The 16,457-nt window shown below is 45.0% G+C and overlaps 13 non-coding genes across 13 annotated transcripts; 9 read left to right on the top strand and 4 right to left on the bottom strand.

The window, feature by feature from the left end:
- Window positions 1–227: 227 nt before the first annotated feature.
- On the bottom strand, window positions 228–300 carry trnaa-agc (transfer RNA alanine (anticodon AGC)). The gene has a single exon. It is a non-coding gene; the product is annotated as a tRNA-Ala (tRNA).
- An 830-nt stretch (window positions 301–1,130) lies between these two features.
- Window positions 1,131–1,202, top strand: trnaq-cug (transfer RNA glutamine (anticodon CUG)). Its single transcript has one exon. It is a non-coding gene; the product is annotated as a tRNA-Gln (tRNA).
- Window positions 1,203–1,307: 105 nt separating this feature from the next.
- trnai-aau (transfer RNA isoleucine (anticodon AAU)) lies at window positions 1,308–1,381 on the top strand. The gene has a single exon. It is a non-coding gene; the product is annotated as a tRNA-Ile (tRNA).
- An 88-nt stretch (window positions 1,382–1,469) lies between these two features.
- trnaf-gaa (transfer RNA phenylalanine (anticodon GAA)) lies at window positions 1,470–1,542 on the top strand. Its single transcript has one exon. It is a non-coding gene; the product is annotated as a tRNA-Phe (tRNA).
- Window positions 1,543–2,118: 576 nt separating this feature from the next.
- Window positions 2,119–2,191, bottom strand: trnaa-agc (transfer RNA alanine (anticodon AGC)). Its single transcript has one exon. It is a non-coding gene; the product is annotated as a tRNA-Ala (tRNA).
- An 826-nt stretch (window positions 2,192–3,017) lies between these two features.
- Window positions 3,018–3,089, top strand: trnaq-cug (transfer RNA glutamine (anticodon CUG)). Its single transcript has one exon. It is a non-coding gene; the product is annotated as a tRNA-Gln (tRNA).
- A 105-nt stretch (window positions 3,090–3,194) lies between these two features.
- trnai-aau (transfer RNA isoleucine (anticodon AAU)) lies at window positions 3,195–3,268 on the top strand. Its single transcript has one exon. It is a non-coding gene; the product is annotated as a tRNA-Ile (tRNA).
- An 88-nt stretch (window positions 3,269–3,356) lies between these two features.
- trnaf-gaa (transfer RNA phenylalanine (anticodon GAA)) lies at window positions 3,357–3,429 on the top strand. Its single transcript has one exon. It is a non-coding gene; the product is annotated as a tRNA-Phe (tRNA).
- Window positions 3,430–4,005: 576 nt separating this feature from the next.
- Window positions 4,006–4,078, bottom strand: trnaa-agc (transfer RNA alanine (anticodon AGC)). The gene has a single exon. It is a non-coding gene; the product is annotated as a tRNA-Ala (tRNA).
- Window positions 4,079–5,241: 1,163 nt separating this feature from the next.
- On the top strand, window positions 5,242–5,314 carry trnaf-gaa (transfer RNA phenylalanine (anticodon GAA)). Its single transcript has one exon. It is a non-coding gene; the product is annotated as a tRNA-Phe (tRNA).
- Window positions 5,315–5,890: 576 nt separating this feature from the next.
- Window positions 5,891–5,963, bottom strand: trnaa-agc (transfer RNA alanine (anticodon AGC)). The gene has a single exon. It is a non-coding gene; the product is annotated as a tRNA-Ala (tRNA).
- Window positions 5,964–16,147: 10,184 nt separating this feature from the next.
- On the top strand, window positions 16,148–16,219 carry trnaq-cug (transfer RNA glutamine (anticodon CUG)). Its single transcript has one exon. It is a non-coding gene; the product is annotated as a tRNA-Gln (tRNA).
- A 105-nt stretch (window positions 16,220–16,324) lies between these two features.
- trnai-aau (transfer RNA isoleucine (anticodon AAU)) lies at window positions 16,325–16,398 on the top strand. Its single transcript has one exon. It is a non-coding gene; the product is annotated as a tRNA-Ile (tRNA).
- The last annotated feature ends 59 nt before the right edge of the window (window positions 16,399–16,457 follow it).

A 16,457-nucleotide genomic window follows, 5' to 3' on the forward strand; every position in this document is an offset into this window, starting at 1 on the left:
CCAATGGCCTGATCGACAGCACTCTGCTATATATTTAGCGCTTTGATGTCCCACTGCGGATGCGCCACTGAATAAAAGAAAACTGTGACTTGATAGGGCTTCTGAGGTGTTGCAATGCTAAGTACTACGCAGGAACCGGCAAAGCTGAACTAAGAAGTTTTGCTTTCAACCCTCAAGGTGCCGCCAGCTTTGCAATGAAGGAAATGTGAAAGGCAAGGAAGCAGAAGTGGAGAATGCGGGCATCGATCCCGCTACCTCTCGCATGCTAAGCGAGCGCTCTACCACTTGAGCTAATTCCCCTCGGTGACATAAATTGGCCGATTTTTCAACGTGGTCAAAAAATATAATAAAAGATCACATCTGCTCTGTGGTGGCCTCTTTGCCCTGCCCACCATTTAGTCGTCAAATTACCTGGAATATCGCGCTTTTCTTTTGAAGGCCCTACCTGGTCCTGCTCCAGTAAACGTGTGAGGAGCCCTGCATGCCGAATGACGAGTTACTCAGAAACAATGCAAATTGGCACCACTTTGGATTGACATTCTGCTACTTTCCTCCAAGGCTGTTTTTTTTTTTTTTTTTATTCATTCTCTTCCGCCCGGGCAGCAGCAATCAGCAATCTCGAGGTTCCATGGTGTAATGGTTAGCACTCTGGACTCTGAATCCAGCGATCCGAGTTTAAACCTAGCTGCTTCAACCTTAAGTCCACCAGCTTCCACTTGACCAAAACGCTATCCTTCTCCCAGATGGTCACGTCGCTTCTGGTGATGATTCCAATGGCCTGATCGAGCGCTCTACTATTTGAGCTAATTTCCCTCGGTGCTGTTCATTGGCCGCTTTTTCGACGTGGTCAAAAAATAAAATAAGAGATCACATCTGCTCTGTGGTGGCCTCTTTGCCCTGCCCGCCATTTAGTCGTCAAATTACCTGGAATATTGCGCTTTTCTTTTGAAGGCCCTACCTGGTCCTGCTCCAGTAAACGTGTGAGGAGCCCTGCATGCCGAATCACGAGTTACTCAGAAACAATGCAAATTGGCACCGCCTTGGATTGACATTCTGCTATTTTCCTCCAAGGCTGTTTTTTTTTTTTATTCATTCTCTTCCGCCCGGGCAGCAGCATTCAGTAGCCTAAAGGTTCCATGGTGTAATGGTTAGCACTCTGGACTCTGAATCCAGCGATCCGAGTTCAAATCTCGGTGGAACCTGGCTTTTTGCCAGCACTGCTCAAAAAAGCTGCAATATCATGCTAATCCCTTGGAGTCTGGAGAATGACAGTTAGTCTGGGCTTTGTATTAATGTGAGCTGAAAGTGGCCGGTTAGCTCAGCTGGTTAGAGCGTGGTGCTAATAACGCCAAGGTCGCGGGTTCGAGCCCCGTATTGGCCAAACTTTTACTGTCTTAGGACTCAGAGGCATTTTAAGGCTCTGATCGGTCTCACAGACATGCATGTTGCAGGAAAGCTGAGTCAACGCAGCCTAAATAGTTCAGTTGGGAGAGCGTTAGACTGAAGATCTAAAGGTCCCTGGTTCGATCCCGGGTTTCGGCAAAGCAATGTGGTAGTTCTGTTTTTGGCATGAGGGTCAGGTGACCGAAACTCATCCAAAAAACCTAGCTGCTTCACCCTTAAGTCCACCTGCTTCCACTTGACCAAAACGATATCCTTCTCCCAGATCAGGGGTCACCAATCCTGGTCGTGGAGGGCTGGTGTCCCTGCAGGGTTTAGCTCCATCTTGCCTCAACACACCTGCCTGGATGTTTCAAGTATACCCAGTAAGACCTTGATTAGCTTGGTCAGGTGTGTTTGATTAGGGTTGGAACTAAAATCTGCAGGACACCGGCCCTCCAGGAACAAGTTTGGTGATCACTGTCCCAGATGGTCGCTTCTGGTGATGATTCCAATGGCCTGATCGACAGCACTCTGCTATATATTTAGCGCTTTGATGTCCCACTGCGGATGCGCCACTGAATAAAAGAAAACTGTGACTTGATAGGGCTTCTGAGGTGTTGCAATGCTAAGTACTACACAGGAACCGGCAAAGCTGAACTAAGAAGTTTTGCTTTCAACCCTCAAGGTGCCGCCAGCTTTGCAATGAAGGAAATGTGAGAGGCAAGGAAACAGAAGTGGAGAATGCGGGCATCGATCCCGCTACCTCTCGCATGCTAAGCGAGCGCTCTACCACTTGAGCTAATTCCCCTCGGTGACATAAATTGGCCGATTTTTCGACGTGGTCAAAAAATATAATAAAAGATCACATCTGCTCTGTGGTGGCCTCTTTGCCCTGCCTGCCATTTAGTCGTCAAATTACCTGGAATATCGCGCTTTTCTTTTAAAGGCCCTACCTGGTCCTGCTCCAGTAAACGTGTGAGGAGCCCTGCATGCCGAATGACGAGTTACTCAGAAACAATGCAAATTGGCACCACTTTGGATTGACATTCTGCTACTTTCCTCCAAGGCTGTTTTTTTTTTTTAATTCATTCTCTTCCGCCCGGGCAGCAGCAATCAGCAATCTCGAGGTTCCATGGTGTAATGGTTAGCACTCTGGACTCTGAATCCAGCGATCCGAGTTTAAACCTAGCTGCTTCAACCTTAAGTCCACCAGCTTCCACTTGACCAAAACGCTATCCTTCTCCCAGATGGTCACGTCGCTTCTGGTGATGATTCCAATGGCCTGATCGAGCGCTCTACTATTTGAGCTAATTTCCCTCGGTGTTGTTCATTGGCCGCTTTTTCGACGTGGTCAAAAAATAAAATAAAAGATCACATCTGCTCTGTGGTGGCCTCTTTGCCCTGCCCGCCATTTAGTCGTCAAATTACCTGGAATATCGCGCTTTTCTTTTGAAGGCCCTACCTGGTCCTGCTCCAGTAAACGTGTGAGGAGCCCTGCATGCCGAATCACGAGTTACTCAGAAACAATGCAAATTGGCACCGCCTTGGATTGACATTCTGCTATTTTCCTCCAAGGCTGTTTTTTTTTTTTATTCATTCTCTTCCGCCCGGGCAGCAGCATTCAGTAGCCTAAAGGTTCCATGGTGTAATGGTTAGCACTCTGGACTCTGAATCCAGCGATCCGAGTTCAAATCTCGGTGGAACCTGGCTTTTTGCCAGCACTGCTCAAAAAAGCTGGAATAGCATGCTGATCCCTTGGAGTCTGGAGAATGACAGTTAGTCTGGGCGTTTTAGTAACGTGAGCTGAAAGTGGCCAGTTAGCTCAGCTGGTTAGAGCGTGGTGCTAATAACGCCAAGGTTGCGGGTTCGAGCCCCGTATTGGCCAAACTTTTACTGTCTTAGGACTCAGAGGCATTTTAAGGCTCTGATCGGTCTCACAGACATGCATGTTGCAGGAAAGCTAAGTCAACGCAGCCGAAATAGCTCAGTTGGGAGAGCGTTAGACTGAAGATCTAAAGGTCCCTGGTTCGATCCCGGGTTTCGGCAAAGCAGTGTGGTAGTTCTGTTTTTGGCATGAGGGTCAGGTGACCGAAACTCATCCAAAAAACCTAGCTGCTTCACCCTTAAGTCCACCTGCTTCCACTTGACCAAAACGATATCCTTCTCCCAGATCAGGGGTCACCAATCCTGGTCGTGGAGGGCTGGTGTCCCTGCAGGGTTTAGCTCCATCTTGCCTCAACACACCTGCCTGGATGTTTCAAGTATACCCAGTAAGACCTTGATTAGCTTGGTCAGGTGTGTTTGATTAGGGTTGGAACTAAAATCTGCAGGACACCGGCCCTCCAGGAACAAGTTTGGTGATCACTGTCCCAGATGGTCGCTTCTGGTGATGATTCCAATGGCCTGATCGACAGCACTCTGCTATATATTTAGCGCTTTGATGTCCCACTGCGGATGCGCCACTGAATAAAAGAAAACTGTGACTTGATAGGGCTTCTGAGGTGTTGCAATGCTAAGTACTACGCAGGAACCGGCAAAGCTGAACTAAGAAGTTTTGCTTTCAACCCTCAAGGTGCCGCCAGCTTTGCAATGAAGGAAATGTGAAAGGCAAGGAAGCAGAAGTGGAGAATGCGGGCATCGATCCCGCTACCTCTCGCATGCTAAGCGAGCGCTCTACCACTTGAGCTAATTCCCCTCGGTGACATAAATTGGCCGATTTTTCAACGTGGTCAAAAAATATAATAAAAGATCACATCTGCTCTGTGGTGGCCTCTTTGCCCTGCCCGCCATTTAGTCGTCAAATTACCTGGAATATCGCGCTTTTCTTTTGAAGGCCCTACCTGGTCCTGCTCCAGTAAACGTGTGAGGAGCCCTGCATGCCGAATGACGAGTTACTCAGAAACAATGCAAATTGGCACCACTTTGGATTGACATTCTGCTACTTTCCTCCAAGGCTGTTTTTTTTTTTTATTAATTCTCTTCCGCCCGGGCAGCAGCAATCAGCAATCTCGAGGTTCCATGGTGTAATGGTTAGCACTCTGGACTCTGAATCCAGCGATCCGAGTTTAAACCTAGCTGCTTCAACCTTAAGTCCACCAGCTTCCACTTGACCAAAACGCTATCCTTCTCCCAGATGGTCACGTCGCTTCTGGTGATGATTCCAATGGCCTGATCGAGCGCTCTACTATTTGAGTAATTTCCCTCGGTGCTGTTCATTGGCCGCTTTTTCGACGTGGTCAAAAAATAAAATAAGAGATCACATCTGCTCTGTGGTGGCCTCTTTGCCCTGCCCGCCATTTAGTCGTCAAATTACCTGGAATATCGCGCTTTTCTTTTGAAGGCCCTACCTGGTCCTACTCCAGTAAACGTGTGAGGAGCCCTGCATGCCGAATCACGAGTTACTCAGAAACAATGCAAATTGGCACCGCCTTGGATTGACATTCTGCTATTTTCCTCCAAGGCTGTTTTTTTTTTTTTATTCATTCTCTTCCGCCCGGGCAGCAGCATTCAGTAGCCTAAAGGTTCCATGGCGTAATGGTTAGCACTCTGGACTCTGAATCCAGCGATCCGAGTTCAAATCTCGGTGGACCTGGCTTTTTGCCAGCACTGCTCAAAAAAGCTGCAATATCATGCTAATCCCTTGGAGTCTGGAGAATGACAGTTAGTCTGGGCTTTGTAGTAATGTGAGCTGAAAGTGGCCGGTTAGCTCAGCTGGTTAGAGCGTGGTGCTAATAACGCCAAGGTTGCGGGTTCGAGCCCCGTATTTGCCAAACTTTTACTGTCTTAGGACTCAGAGGCATTTTAAGGCTCTGATCGGTCTCACAGACATGCATGTTGCAGGAAAGCTAAGTCAACGCAGCCGAAATAGCTCAGTTGGGAGAGCGTTAGACTGAAGATCTAAAGGTCCCTGGTTCGATCCCGGGTTTCGGCAAAGCAGTGTGGTAGTTCTGTTTTTGGCATGAGGGTCAGGTGACCGAAACTCATCCAAAAAACCTAGCTGCTTCACCCTTAAGTCCACCTGCTTCCACTTGACCAAAACGATATCCTTCTCCCAGATCAGGGGTCACCAATCCTGGTCGTGGAGGGCTGGTGTCCCTGCAGGGTTTAGCTCCATCTTGCCTCAACACACCTGCCTGGATGTTTCAAGTATACCCAGTAAGACCTTGATTAGCTTGGTCAGGTGTGTTTGATTAGGGTTGGAACTAAAATCTGCAGGACACCGGCCCTCCAGGAACAAGTTTGGTGATCACTGTCCCAGATGGTCGCTTCTGGTGATGATTCCAATGGCCTGATCGACAGCACTCTGCTATATATTTAGCGCTTTGATGTCCCACTGCGGATGCGCCACTGAATAAAAGAAAACTGTGACTTGATAGGGCTTCTGAGGTGTTGCAATGCTAAGTACTACACAGGAACCGGCAAAGCTGAACTAAGAAGTTTTGCTTTCAACCCTCAAGGTGCCGCCAGCTTTGCAATGAAGGAAATGTGAAAGGCAAGGAAACAGAAGTGGAGAATGCGGGCATCGATCCCGCTACCTCTCGCATGCTAAGCGAGCGCTCTACCACTTGAGCTAATTCCCCTCGGTGACATAAATTGGCCGATTTTTCGACGTGGTCAAAAAATATAATAAAAGATCACATCTGCTCTGTGGTGGCCTCTTTGCCCTGCCCGCCATTTAGTCGTCAAATTACCTGGAATATCGCGCTTTTCTTTTGAAGGCCCTACCTGGTCCTGCTCCAGTAAACGTGTGAGGAGCCCTGCATGCCGAATCACGAGTTACTCAGAAACAATGCAAATTGGCACCACTTTGGATTGACATTCTGCTACTTTCCTCCAAGGCTGTTTTTTTTTTTTTTATTCATTCTCTTCCGCCCGGGCAGCAGCAATCAGCAATCTCGAGGTTCCATGGTGTAATGGTTAGCACTCTGGACTCTGAATCCAGCGATCCGAGTTTAAACCTAGCTGCTTCAACCTTAAGTCCACCAGCTTCCACTTGACCAAAACGCTATCCTTCTCCCAGATGGTCACGTCGCTTTTGGTGATGATTCCAATGGCCTGATCGACAGCACTCTGCTATATATTTAGCGCTTTGATGTCCCACTGCGGATGCGCCACTGAATAAAAGAAAACTGTGACTTGATAGGGCTTCTGAGGTGTTGCAATGCTAAGTACTACACAGGAACCGGCAAAGCTGAACTAAAAAGTTTTGCTTTCAACCCTCAAGGTGCCGCCAGCTTTGCAATGAAGGAAATGTGAAAGGCAAGGAAACAGAAGTGGAGAATGCGGGCATCGATCCCGCTACCTCTCGCTTGCGCCTGCAGCATCCCGTCTACAGAGCCAAAGTAAGCCCAAAGTAAGCCCACATGAGCCAATCACGTCTCACCTCGGTGGCTTACTTTTGACCAATAGAGTGTAACCCCTGTGGCTTACTTTTGACCAATCACGTTTGTCTTTGCGCTGACGTCATTTCGACCAATCGCGTTTCACTTCAGTGGCTTACTTTTGACCAATCGCATTTCTTTTTGCTGTGACGTATGTTTGACCAATCGCGTTTCTCCTCGATGGCTTACTTTTGACCAATCACACGACGCTTTTATTATAATCGTCATCTTTGAATCAGGTAAGCCAGATGTAACGCTACTTTATTATTAGTTTATTATTAGTTTATTATACTGTGTGTATTTCTGTTAAATGATAAGTTACAATCGACAGAAAGTTAACGTTACGGCAGATGTTTTCTTCATAACTTGTAAAACGGTAATGTTTCCCATGATAAATACAGAGCAACATGTCGCTAGTGATCAGAAAAGGTGGAATCATCGCCATTTGGTTAAATGATTAAACAAAATGTTCTGATATTTGTTTAGAATAATAATGCCCCCATTCGACCTAGCAATATTGGGCCCTATAATCGCGGTGTACACTCTAAAAAGCTAACGTTACTGTATTTAAATGTACAGTTACAGTTACTTATAATGTAATTGCATGAAATACAGAGTTAAACAGTTTTTTCTTAAACATTTAATTTAGCAAATAATTCTATACTTTTAAAATAATTCTATTTTAGGTAAAACAAAGTAATATTTATAAAGACAACTGCACAAACTTTAAAAACATTTGAGTTTAACACTTGTTCATGACAATATATGATATATATTTAGTAATTAGATTGTATTGTATTTTATAAATCTATTGTAAAAATATTATAAGCATATATTGTATTTTGTTTATTTTATTACTTGTGTTTTCAGATATATTACACAACAGAATAGTTATATTAAATAGCTGAAGTACAAACATTTTATTTATAAAAGTCATAATGTAAAGACTTAAGAGTTTAATGTGTATATTATAACTTAATGTTTTAATTTCTGTTGTTTCTCATTTATTTATATGGATTTTAAGTTGTACTACCATGCATATATTAGGCATATGTGTAGAAAATTCACCAGAAGTCCATTTTATGGTCATGGTCATATTTACTACTGCAATAATATGGATTATCTACCTTGTTAAATTATTGTTTCACACTTAATGTACATGTATCTTTCTGATTGCTCTAGGTAATGTTCTCTCTAATGTTTTTTTTTTTCAGAAAAAAATGTACGCATACCCGATTTTCCGCCGCCAATCAGCGACATCAAGCAGACTCCTCTTGGGGCCATCTGCAGAGGCAGAGCGCCTTGTACGCAGGGAGTCTGGAAGGGCCAAACCCAAGGAAGAGGTGCTGGCAGAGGCCACTGCTTTCGTCAGCAGCAATGGTGGAGACTCCAGTGACCAGTTTTTAGTTCTGGCTCACTGCAAGATTCAGTTTGGCAAGTACCAGGGCCAAAGATTTAGATGGCTCCTAGAGCATGCTCTGGGGTATGCGGTGTACCTGGTGCTTAGCATTTCTGATGAGAAGCTGCAGACAACACCCTTGTCAGAAAACAAACACCTGTTTCTTCAGTACACTTCCTCCATCAGGGAGATTGCAGAAGAAGTAGAGAAGTACCAGAGGAAACAGGAAATGCAAGCAGAAGCCAGGGCAAAAGGAGATACAGGGTGCTTGATGGTGGAGTTTGGTGACTTTAAGGGCCGGTCCATGAAAGATGTGTTTGAGGACCAGAGCAAGGAGGCCCAAGCCCTCATCAGGTACCTGGTTAAGGCAGATGCCAGGCCAAAAACCAACATGGCACTTTTCAAGACGTATGTCCTGAAAAGACTGGCTTCTGCTGCTGCCTCTGCACCTCCACCTGCAGCATCCAGTGTCTCTGCACCTCCACCTGCAGCATCCAGTGTCCCTGCTCCTCCACCTGCAGCCATCCAAACAGGTGTACAGCAGACTGCCACTGTGAAATCGCTGTTGGCAAGGGGCAAGCACTTGTCTCCTTCACAGCTGGCAAAAAAACTGATGTCACCTGTTAAACCCTGTAAGTAGGAGAGTGAATACTGAGCATGATACAGAATTATCCCAACAGCAGTTATATATGTGTTTATTTATTGTTATGTCAAACTTTCTGTTTCCAGATCCAAAACTGCAGTCCACTGTATCTCCTCCTACAGCAGAACCCCCAGCCAAACGTATGGCCCAAAGGCAGCTTTTTACTACTGGTAAGTAAGCACCATCGTATTGTACATTTGGCTGTGTGTATTTTTCACAGTAATATTTTTAAGATTTATGCTCCAGGCACTTCCAGATCCACAGCTGAAGATGATGAAGAACTGGTGTTTGCTGCATCACAATGTGAAGCACAGCTCTTTGCAGGTGTGGCACACGACACAAATGAAAATGTTATAAGAATATTTTGTGAAAACACACTAAGTATTTTTTTTTACAAAAAATAATGAATCAAATTTTTATCTACAGTACAGAGTTGTCACATCATGCCTCAAGCGGGATGCATTCTTTGAGTGCACTTCTTCAAAACCTTAAGGATGTTCAAAGGTTTCAGTGTATTTATTTGCGTTTCCGAACGAATCATTATTGAACATTCATCAGATAACTTTTCCACGTCGCTTGCTCTTCATTACTCACTCTCTTAGATGGTGGTGATTCATTGCTGTCATTATCAGCTGAGCAGTTTTTCCTTACTGTATCTGTGTGCATGCTTCATGTCTTTGTGCTTCAATAATTTATACTAATCATGCCTCATTTTACTTACTCCATTTCATATGATTCTCATTCGCAGAGAATTGTGTTAATTCCATATCCCTTTCATCAATAAAGTGCACACTAATTTCTTTGCTTCCTAACAGTACCATTCTCTTAACTTGTATTTCTAAGTATACCCATATTAATAATAATACTTATCCAAAACTATTGCTTCACTGGCTGTTCATGGGCATAATTTGTGGCACCTTACTATCAAAAGCAACAGTCATCATAATATTGTTAACCATAAATTGTTTGTTACTATTCACTCAGAGGCCTGTGCCAATCCGTCTCCATCAGCGGAAACAGCAAAAACACCAGATCTTCAACATCATCAGCCACCAGTTGAGCTTCCTGTTCACTGGAAAGATCAGCTTCCCCCTTTCCAGCATGAGTGGATCCGGAACACTGTATTTAAAACAAACTTAAAAACCGGCAAGCCAGAGCTAGTGTCCCAGCTGAAGCTTTGGTGGTATCCTCCCCAGCCCCCTCTAATTAACACGCAGCCACCTGCCTCTCCTGACCTCTTCTTCTGCCGACCACTTTTTCTGTGGATGCCGCTGAAGATGTGGTTGTTTCCACTTGTCTGTGTTCGCCTAAGCTGCGGTAAGCACAGACTAACAGCTGCTGGAATTTACCGCACGGTGCGCAAGGTCCTCGACATCGACGGCTGGTACGACCTTGCCACTGAGTATCTGGAGTGCAAGCGGTGCAAAAAGAAGTATCCTGCCTGGTCCGAGGACATCTTAGGACAGCTGGATATTGGCCACCGTAGTCAGTTCCCAGCTTTGCTGACATACAGGTAATTCATAATGCCAATGTTTTAATTGTGTTAATTTTTAGCAAACAAAGCATTTCCCTGATTATAATGTTGTTTCCTTAGATACTCATGTGACAACCGGGTAGTTAGGATGATGAGGGAGAGGACACTGGGCAACAGTGTGACTCAGCTTTTCAAAAAGCTGATGGAGCAACACAGTGAGGCATGGACACAGCGAGTCTTGCAGTACCTGACTGCCTGTGAACCATTCACAAGGTCCTCCCTTGTGCAACCTCCTGTGTTTGCTGAGCCTCCCCTCTTACCTGCCATACCCAAACCTAAGTGGCTGTTAGCCGTCTATGCCAGGGATGTTCTGGGGCGACTGCACGAGGTCAAAGCCAAAATCACCTCCGTCTTTGGCTGTGTTCTAAAGATGGACTCCACAAAAAAGGTATGTTTATATCCAGACATTTGCCAGATATGGATATGTGTGCGTACATATTTAACACAGTTTTATTTTTCCTAATAGATCACAAAGAAACTTGCAGGTGCTGCTGCGGGAACAGCTGCCTGGTGCACTAATGTGGGGAACGAACACGGTCAAGTCCTTGTCTCTGTGCTGTCAGCTGCCGAGGGTCATGGACTGGACCCAATGGCGGCCGGGCTGATGAAGCGTTACCGGGAGGCAGGAGAGGCAGCCCCGAAAGTAATGTACGTGGACAGAGATTGCTGCAGTCAGCACGGCCAGTCTCCGGTGAAGATCATGTTTCGGGAGTGGGATGAGCTTGAAGTGCGCCTTGACATCTGGCATTTTATGCGCCGGTTTGCTGCAGGTGTCACGACAGAAGCTCATCCGCTCTACGGCATCTTCATGGCACGTCTGTCCACGTGCATCTTTCAGTGGGATCCAGAAGATGTGGCCGCTCTTCGCCAGGCAAAGGAAGGTGAGCTGGCGGCAAAAAAGACTGGCCACATTTCACAAACGGCTCTCAGTGCTCGCATAAACCGGAGGGAGCTAGCACTGCACTGCCGTAGGAGGACCAGAGGTGTGGAGGAGACCACCTGTCTGATTGGAAAGCTGTTGGACCATTTTGACAGCGAGCATGGGAAGGACACTCTGGGTGTTCCTCTGCTGGACCACGAACGGATCCAGCAGATATGGAAGGAACAGCAGAAGCATATACAGTGCATTCAAGACCCAGAGAACTTTCCACTGTACATGAAGACAGGGACACTGAAGAAAGGCAGTGTGGAGCTGTGTTGTTACAGGTGTGCCCGTGGCTCTACATCTTTGGAGTCCTTCCACCTCCACCTAAACCGTTTTATTCCAGGTATTACATACATTTGGATCGTTTTATTTTGTAAAACATATAAGCACTGTGATAACTTCCATTGCTTTAATGTAACATTATTAAACATTTAAATAACATTTGTGATGTTATCAGCATTGACAAAGCTGTCTTGCCTGACAAGTAACTCTGTTTATAATGACAATAATTTAAATGTTAGTACATAACCTAATAACATGTTAATTAATTCTTCACATATTTTTAACTATTTTAATTTCCAGGGACCAGTGCCAGTGATGCGCATTTTCAGGCCTATCTCCTTGAGGGCTTGATGCGCTGGAATGATGACCGGATGGAAAGCACCATAAAAGGAGCATCCTCCATACGGTCATATGGCAGTGCCATGAGAGAGGCTGTGGACAGGCTTAGCCGAGCAGTCTTGGGGAAGCCCTGGGATAACCGTTATCACCCTCCTGGAGCATATACAGGCAAGAAATTCATTAACTAGTTGTTATATAAGTGATTTATTAAGCTTTAATGTACTTCACAAAATGTTTATCTAAATATTTACTTTATTATTAGTTTTATTTAATATATGTTTTTTTTATTGTTTTATTCTTTAAGGTGAATTGCTGGGAATAGAGTACCTTTACAGCCAGACCGGCAAAACCCTGACTCCGGTGCTCCAGAACCCAGAGGAGGAAGACAGGCTGGTGGAGGAAGTAGATGACGAGGATCTACAAGATGAGGGGTTCGAGGAGGAGATCATGGAGGACATCACAGTTCCAGTGCTGTATGAGGATGACCCCTGCCGTGATCTCAGTAACAGCCCCTCATCTTCGCCTCTGCCTCAGTCCCCAGCATCACTGGCTGAGCCGTCCACATCAGCTGGTGGAGAAGGACAGCTTCCTAGCCGAGCCCCCTCAGTGCCGTCACAGCCATCCGACTCTGGAGACAGTCTCTCTGTTGAGGCTCAGGTAAGATACATTAAGAACTTAATTTGATTTAGTCTTTTTTTATTCCACATATACTAAATTTATTCTGTATTTACCAGGGAGTAGTCATTGGACCTGATGGCATTGCTGGGTGGGACAAGGTCCAGGATCTGGCTGCTTATTTGGTGGGTCTTCGTGAGGCTCCTTACCTCACTGACCTGCAGGTGACAGAGGCCATCCAGCTGTGGACAGCTCTCCTGGATGTTGATAAACAGCGCATCAACTACCAGCCTCGACATCAGCCTCAGCTGACGCATGGGCGCTTTAAGGCACCGAAGCGCTCCGGAGTCACTCCAGGTGTGGAGAGCGTCAAACGTTGTCTGATTGGACATCCTGGGGGTCCAGCACAGTGGCCTAGCACCAGCCGCTTGGTTGAGGCCATTTGTACAAAGCTGTGTGCCGTACACAAGTCCACTTCCAAGAAGGCTGGTGTTCGCACCCCCAGGTGGTCTAAAATACTGACCGATTACCACCACATCCGGGATCTGGTGCTTGGCAGTCGCAGGCTGATGGATGAAACAGTGATCCAGCTTTTTGAGCTAAACCAGAAGACGCTCATTCAGTGGTAAGCAAAGCACATTATTTTCTTTAAATTACCTGAATTTTTCTAAATTAATATATATGAATAATACATATCATTTATTATCAGGTTTCAACGGAGGCAAAAGGATCAGGAAATGAGTGTACTCACTCAGGGACTGACTCCACTTAATCCAATTGCTGTGGCAGATACGCAGCTTCCTTTGCCGAGGGAAAAATTGGACGAGGCACCGTCAACATCAGGCCCCAAACACCAGTTTGTTTTTCCTCCAAATAAAGAAGGACAGGCACCTCTTCTTCGACCTGGACGAAAGTCTGCTTCAGCAACCACCACAGTTTGCTCTTTCCTGCCAGATGCCACCACGGTGTGCTCCTTCCCACCGGCCCCCACGACGGTATGCCCCATCGCGCAAACCCCCACCACAGTCTGCCACATTGCACCGGCCCCTACCATGGTGTGCCCCGTCAGACCGACCTTCACCACAGTGCGTCCCATCTCGCCAGCCTCCACCACAGTGTGCCCCATCATACCAGCCTCCACCACAGTGCGCCCTATTGCGCCGGCCCCCACCACAGTGCGCCCCATTGTGTCTGCCCCCACCACGGTGTGCTCCTTTCCACCGGCCCCCAGCACGGTGTGCCCCATTGCACCACCCCCCACAGCACCAGGTGTTGTGAAGCCCATTTCAGGACCTGGATCATTGTTTGGCACACTTGTTTTTAACCCAGACATGAGTGTGTCAATGGTGATTCCATCATTTGCTGCGCCAACATCCAGTACAGTCCCAGCTTCACCTGCACCTGCTGTTCCTCCACCTGCACCTGCTCCACCTGCACCTGCTGTTCCTCCACCTGCACCTGCTCCACCTGCGCCTGCTGTTCCTGTGTCCCGTTACACCCAGAGGAACAGGCGCAGACGGGAACAGGAGAAGGAAAGTGGAGTCCACAAAAGGAAGTATGTGCGTGCGGTTACTTTTAATGTTTGCAGCAAATGTGGGAAACCCAAGACTAAGGAGTTTGGCCATAGCCGATTTGGTAATGCCACATTTTGTCTGCAAACTTCAAATGGCAAATCCTTAGAGGACTGGTTGGCAGAACAGCGCCAGCAAAATAAAGGACAAACTCCAGCTCCAGAATAAAGTACAAATTGCTGTATATATTTTTGTAAATGTTACATGGGTACTCTCTCTTTCCCTCATTTTATTTAATTTTTGTGTGTTAATATGTAGCCTTTTAAAGTAGCACTTTATAGACTTTATAGACTTTTATATTACATAGGCCCACTCTTATTTTGTCTTGTGTGTACTTATTTAATTGTGTGTACTTATTTGCATTTTATGTAAAAATATATTTATATTTCTTAAAAAAATAACATTTTATACATTGCTTAAAAGCTATATTTTATCTATTACGTGCCCCCACTCTTGCATTTTATTATTTATTCATATTATTGTTTAATATATTGTGTGTATAAAAATAAATATATATATATATATAGAGTATTGTTTTTATATAATGAGTATAATAAATAAATATATTTATATATAGTATTGTTTTAATATATTATATGTGCATAATAAATAAATATATATTGTATTGTTTTTATTTATTGTATATTATATAGTTTATATATTAAGACATGTTTTTATTTAGTTTTTTTACATTGTTTTACAATTTATATATTTGTATTCATTTTAATAAACCATTTTGCATATTACTTGTTTTTGTGTGCATTCATTTAAAGTTATTATTACATAAAGAAATATAATATATATATATATATATATATATAATATATATACATAAGCATGCATACATATGTTTAATTGAAACATTTTTATTCATTTTTAACTAACGTAATAAGCTTTTTAAGAACAATATCCACATAATAATAGTAATATCAATATAATTGCCTGTGTTACGTCAGTAAAATTTCAACAAGAGCGCAGCTGATTGGCTCCGCTGAAACCGACACTGATTGGATATTGTGTTACACAGATCGTGTGTTCGAATCCAGCACGCAAAAAATGACATTTAGAATGACATGCAATATGCAACCAAAATACCACATTATGCACAGTCACAAAGCCGCGAACACTACTGCAAGCGAAATTTGTCGCATTTTTCCGTTTTTTGCGACTTGTTCGCTTGCGAGTGAGCGAGAAGATTGGGCCCCTTCCTTTGCGCAGCGAGCGCTCTACCACTTGAGCTAATTCCCCTCGGTGCCATAAATTGGCCGATTTTTCGACGTGGTCAAAAAATATAATAAAAGATCACATCTGCTCTGTGGTGGCCTCTTTGCCCTGCCCGCCTTTTAGTCATCAAATTACCTGGAATATCGCGCTTTTCTTTTGAAGGACCTACCTGGTCCTGCTCCATTAAACGTGTGAGGAGCCCTGCATGCCGAATGACGAGTTACTCAGAAACAATGCAAATTGGCACCACTTTGGATTGACATTCTGCTACTTTCCTCCAAGGCTGTTTTTTTTTTTTTTTAAACATTCTCTTCCGCCCGGGCAGCAGCAATCAGCAATCTCGAGGTTCCATGGTGTAATGGTTAGCACTCTGGACTCTGAATCCAGCGATCCGAGTTTAAACCTAGCTGCTTCAACCTTAAGTCCACCAGCTTCCACTTGACCAAAACACTATCCTTCTCCCAGATGGTCACGTCGCTTCTGGTGATGATTCCAATGGCCTGATCGAGCACTCTACTATTTGAGCTAATTTCCCTCGGTGCTGTTCATTGGCCGCTTTTTCGACGTGGTCAAAAAATAAAATAAAAGATCACATCTGCTCTGTGGTGGCCTCTTTGCCCTGCCCGCCATTTAGTCGTCAAATTACCTGGAATATCGCGCTTTTCTTTTGAAGGCCCTACCTGGTCCTGCTCCAGTAAACGTGTGAGGTGCCCTGCATGCCGAATCACGAGTTACTCAGAAACAATGCAAATTGGCACCGCCTTGGATTGACATTCTGCTATTTTCCTCCAAGGCTGTTTTTTTTTTTATTCATTCTCTTCCGCCCGGGCAGCAGCATTCAGTAGCCTAAAGGTTCCATGGTGTAATGGTTAGCACTCTGGACTCTGAATCCAGCGATCCGAGTTCAAATCTCGGTGGAACCTGGCTTTTTGCCAGCACTGCTCAAAAAAGCTGGAATAGCATGCTAATCCCTTGGAGTCTGGAGAATGACAGTTAGTCTGGGCTTTGTAGTAACGTGAGCTGAAAGTGGCCGGTTAGCTCAGCTGGTTAGAGTGTGGTGCTAATAACGCCAAGGTCGCGGGTTCGAGCCCCGTATTAGCCAAACTTTTACTGTCTTAGGACTCAGAGGCATTTTAAGGCTCTGATCGGTCTCACAGACAT

This window comes from Danio rerio, chromosome 3 (genome assembly GCF_052040795.2).
Source record: "Danio rerio strain M-AB ecotype USA chromosome 3, GRCz13ab, whole genome shotgun sequence".
Lineage (NCBI taxonomy): Eukaryota > Metazoa > Chordata > Actinopteri > Cypriniformes > Danionidae > Danio > Danio rerio.